The 5,500-nt window shown below is 35.4% G+C and overlaps 1 long non-coding RNA gene across 1 annotated transcript; it reads left to right on the top strand.

Annotated features, from left to right (window-relative positions):
* Nucleotides 1–432: 432 nt before the first annotated feature.
* Nucleotides 433–1,675, top strand: LOC137014363 (uncharacterized). The gene is made up of 4 exons (XR_010893842.1): nucleotides 433–516; nucleotides 769–856; nucleotides 1,356–1,420; nucleotides 1,531–1,675. It is a non-coding gene; the product is annotated as an uncharacterized lncRNA (long non-coding RNA).
* The last annotated feature ends 3,825 nt before the right edge of the window (nucleotides 1,676–5,500 follow it).

Raw genomic sequence — 5,500 nt, 5'->3', positions numbered from 1 at the left:
TCGTTTTATTCTATAGAAATGTATTGTTGTAGTGTTTGGACCATGTAAATATGTCTCTAAATAATTTTTAAAAGAAACGTCTCCTTTACCGTGTAAGCAGCGCGTGCTATTTGAAATGATGCGGGCAGGAAGTGCGTGGGGAGCGGGAGAGACGCTCGAGTCGAGGCTGAGGGGATCCTCGCATTACAATTATTGAGTTTAGGTTTTTAAAGTAATGTTTGTCAGTTCTTTTTATTTGTCTTTTTCACGTTAGCTCTGATTTGTTCGGACCAAAATGACGAAGAAAGTGTGTGAGTAAAGACATATTTAAGGCTTAACGTTACTTCATTTGACTAGCGCGAGGTGTTTTTTTTTGTAGAATGAAATGGCTGAGTATTTACACTATTAATTAATTACTTGCACTGCAGCAAACAAGTTTTTTTTTTCCATTTATAAAGACTGATTCCCCTCCCCCTTTTAGGATCTAAAGCTCCTCAATGTTTGACGACTAAGGACACTTTGCAATAACTTTACATGGTAAGTAATTTCTATAAAAACGGCTATAATTGTTAATAGATAATATGAATTACCAATGTTGGACATGTTTGAATAAAATCCATCTAATGTGGTCTATTGACTTGAATGTCATCCTCATTAACAAACTTTAGACTAAGAATTATCCATTCCAAAACATTCATCAACTCCCTCTTATGCCATCTCAAATGCATGCGACTTTTTTTCTTGTTGTTTTGTTTTAATTTTTTTTTTTTTTTTTTTTTTTTTTGACAGTAGCCATTGACATTAAATTAATCACAGTTCCAGCTAAAAATCTTTACTGTTCTACTGAAGAAAAAAAGTCAACTTGGATGGCCTGATGGTAAGTAAATTAACAGCTAGCTTTCATTTTTCGTGAAATATCCCTTTAATCAAGAATGATTAAATATATTAGGGTGTAAAGCTAATTTATTAATTGATGCATGTCTTATTTTCAGACTTATAATTATATATTATAAATTCATAATTTTAAATGAAACCAATGACTGATTCAGATGCATTTCTTAATTACAAATCTGTAGTATTTTAGCACTGACGAAGGCCTGTGTGCTGAAACGCATTGGAAAAATAAAGAATTGATTTTTTTTTTTTTTTTAGCTCCTTTTTATTTATTTATTTATTTATTTGATCCCTCAATGCCACAAGTGTTGCTGGTATTGTCCATAAATATATTAATTGCAAATTTGGCCAGTCATTAATATGAATTATTTTCTTTTTCTTGTCCTTTGCTATTGCATATCTGCAAAAATTTGATTTCCTATTACAGATTATTGTGCTTTTTTTTTTAATTAAGAAAATTAATCACAATTGCTTTATCACAGGCTGAAAACATTCACCTGAGATAAAGTCCTGAAGACCTCATCAAGGAGTACTTTCTGAGTTGAACGTAAGAACGTATTTTGGTTTATTTTCAGAAAAATAAGTCTAAATTTGTGTATTTTGTAGTTATGCTAGCAAAAGGTGACCGAATTTGTTTTTTTTTATGTTTACTATTAGGATAACCAGACAGATGATTGAGGAGCAGCTCACCATGGCAATGTTCATTATTTGGAAGGAGGGGGAGAACTTCATGAACCATCTGCTGACATTGAGGGAGTTAAAGTTTTGAATCAACTTACTTCAGTTACATCAGCTTGTGCCCTGCTTCTAGGTATGACATACATCATCAACCTGGCTTGTCCGAAACCCTTTGATTTACTTTGTATGTATATGTTAGAGCTGCACAATTTATCGTAGAAAGGTCGCAATCTCGATTCAAACACCCACGCGATCCTACTTTATTAATGACAATGATTCGCCTGCGTCTGTTAAACCTTTGACAAAAACATTCAGTGTTCATGCTGCCACTGATCCAGAGACAGCAGTTTTGAACCACACTGTAGTTATTCAAGGATTTGGTTATTTGATTTCTTTCACAAATATTAAAATTATCACATAAGTAATAAGACAAAAGGATATAAACACTGGACATCAGATAGCGATCAAAATAGAGAAAATCGAAACTAACATGGTGCTTCAAATAACTGTTGTATATAAATTACCTTGTTAAGCCACTAGGTGGCAACCAGTGACATTGTCATTGAATCATTCATTCAATAGATTGGATAAGGTTAAACCCTGATTCATCCAGTAGTGAAACAAGTATTTATTAATGAGCCATTAATATATTCAAAACCATTTTTTAAAAATAATTCATTCAAATTAAACATTTTCCGGCAATTAGAGTCCAGCTATTAATATTTTGCTAGAACTAGTAAAATAAATGTTATTTTTAGTTGTCTATTTAGAATCGTGGGAGAATTGCGATCTCTATTTGAAACCAAAAATCATGATTCTCATTTCATCCAGAATCCTGCAGCTCTAGTGTATGTCTCGTACAAATGTGAAGTTGTATGAATATCCAGATTTGTGCAAGGGTAATCACCTTTAAAGGATTAGTTTACCCAAAAATGAAAATTCTGTCATTAATTACTCACCCTCATCATTGGAGGAACAGAAACCTCTCAGACTTCATCAAAAAGATCTTAATTTGTTTTGAGTTCAGAAAAAGCATACGCATAAAATACGAAGTATACTTTGGGCTTTACACACAGTAATGAATGTTTAAAAAGCAAAACAAAAAAGTATTGGGTAAAAGCATCCCCCATGTTATGTTAACCTGATGATGTTATTTTGTTTAAAGGCCTACAGTTGGAAGCAGCTGTTCTCCTCTGCCTGCACTGTTCAAGGTGGACCTGGGGTTGCTGTTTGACATTGAGGTGAGCCATGAACAGTTGACTACAGTGTGTGAAGCACAATCTAATCAAAGCACGACACTTATTGCACATTTTGTTATAATTTAGCTTATAAGGTTTGCCTTTCAAATAAATATGTGAAGATGGTTAATGCTATTATCCCCTCTTCTCCAGGGCCATGCTCAGACCAGCCCTCCTGTCATCCCAACACCTAAGATAGTGCCTAAAGCCTGCGGGAGGATCATCTCATGCAGTATGACCACATTTTGTTCACGTTGGATGGCCAGTTAATCACAGAGTAGAGTGAGGACGTCTTGATGGCACTGGGCCTCCTCCTATGTGTATATTTTGCGTTTGGAATCGAATCCAATCCAGTGCCCTAAAGGACTGAAAAAGACACTGATCTTTTTGAAGTATGTTGTTTTGAAATTGAAGGATGCAGTCGGACTTCCTGTCACTGTAAAATGAGTGTACAACTCAATCTGTGAGTAGACTTTTGGAGTCAATACTCTCTCTTGCTCCCTTTCTTATGGTTTAAGTTCCAGTTTCTATATTTTTTTTTGAAATCCCGAAGGACAAAAAAGAAACTGCAGGACTTCAGAGCATAACTCAGTATGTAAAAACAGGACTATTGTCTTCAAAAATGTACATATTTCAAGCTTGTTGCATTATTTTGTATGTGTATAAAAGGGGAGTATAATGTGAGTTTATTTGCTGCTGAAAGAAATAAATTAAAAGGTTTTGAAAGTGTAATGTATTTTTGTTTTTCAGTAAGCATTTAGTACATGATTTTGAATCTTTGAAGTCATGATTTGGTAAGAAATTATTAATTATCATTCATAAAAGTGTAATTTAGAAGCATATTGACTCATCTACAGTAGTACCTGGCATGATAACAGGCCCTGCTAGCTCAAAAAACAATATATGGCACCTCTAATTTGACAAATGTGCTAGAAAACTTTAAGAATAGGTGCTATATAGCACCAGAAAAGGTTCCCCTATCATAACGAGCCAAAGAACCACTGCTGGTACTATATGGCACCTCTTATGGTTCTATATAGCACCATACGACAAGGTGCCATATAGCACCTTTAAAGATAGGTGCTATATAGCACCAAAAAAGGTTCCGCTATGATTACGAGCCAAAGAACCATTTTTGGTGCTATATAGCACCATTTTTCTTTAGAGTGTATGTATCAAATGAATAGAACTTTAAACAAATATTTATGCCTATATAGCTGCTGTGAGCGAGCTGATATAGGAAATGCTGAGTGGATTGTGCAAGCTTTATTCAGTGACTAAACAGTCAACTTCATGTTGTTTCTATTAGTAGGATGAAAATAATTTGTTATTTATATGGTGATTAAACTATAAAGCAATCAAAGAACACTCCCTTTACAATCACTGGAACTGTCAATCAAACAGCGCGAGTTTATCAGTGGCTGAGTTCTGGACACGTGCAAAAACTCCCATTTTATTCAACGAATCTCATGCCACCATCTAAATATAATGCCATAGATCTAAATGTAATGCTATAAGCAGCACTTTTCACGATTAGTGAACCTTGAGAGCTGTAATAGTAAAAACATGCTAAAAGTTTTCGAGAGATCTGACTTTTTCGTTCACATCCCACAGATGCTCTATTCGACTGAGATCTGTGGAATTTGGAGGCCAAGTCAACACCTCAGACTCATTGTTGTGTTCCTCAAACCATTCCTGAACCATTTATGCTTTGTGGCAGGGTGCATTATCCTGCTGAAAGAGGACAGAGCCACCAGGGAATACTATTTCCATGAAAGGGTGTACATGGTCTGCAACAATGCTTAGGTAGGTGGTACGTGTCAAAGTATCATCCACATGCTGGCAGGACCCAAGGTTCCCCAGCAGAACATTGCCTAAAGCATCACACTGCCTCTGCTGGCAAATATTCATACCAATATCAGTCAGAAACTGAACAAACATCAGAAACCGATGCTACTATAATGTCTCTCTTATTACATTGAGAGCCATACAAATGCAACTGTGGCCAAATCTTACATCTCAGTTATTGATTGTAGTGAAAAAGCAGAAGCTTTAAAGGTGCCCTAGATTCAAAAATTGAATTTACCTCGGCATAGTTAAATAACAAGAGTTCAGTACATGGAAATGACATACAGTGAGTCTCAAACTCCATTGTTTCCTCCTCCTTATATAAATCTCATTTGTTTAAAAGACCTCCGAAGAACAGGCGAATCTCAACATAACACAGACTGTTACGTAACAGTCGGGGTGTACGCCCCCAATATTTGCATATGCCAGCCCATGTTCCCAACATTATGAAAAGCATTACACAAGGGCAGGACGTCTGGATCTGTGCAGAGCTGAATCAACAGACTAGGTAAGCAAGCAAGGACAATAGCAAATGGAGCAATAATAACTGACATGATTCATGATAACATGATATTTTTAGTAATATTTGTAAATTGTCTTTCTAAATGTTTCGTTAGCATGTTGCTAATGTACTGTTAAATGTGGTTAAAGTTACCATCGTTTCTTACTGTATTCATGGAGACAAGAGCCGTCGCTATTTTCATTTTTAAACACTTGCAGTCCGTATAATTCATAAACACAACTTCATTCTCTATAAATCTCTCCAACAGTGTAGCATTAGCCGTTAACCACGGAGCATAGCCTCAAATTCATTCAGAATCAATGTAAACATCAAAATAAACACTGTACTTACGCGATTAGAC

Source organism: Chanodichthys erythropterus, chromosome 23 (genome assembly GCF_024489055.1).
Source record: "Chanodichthys erythropterus isolate Z2021 chromosome 23, ASM2448905v1, whole genome shotgun sequence".
Classification (NCBI taxonomy): Eukaryota; Metazoa; Chordata; class Actinopteri; order Cypriniformes; family Xenocyprididae; genus Chanodichthys; species Chanodichthys erythropterus.
The sequence above is the reverse complement of the archived record's forward strand: the minus strand, read 5'-3'. Positions and strand labels throughout refer to the sequence as shown.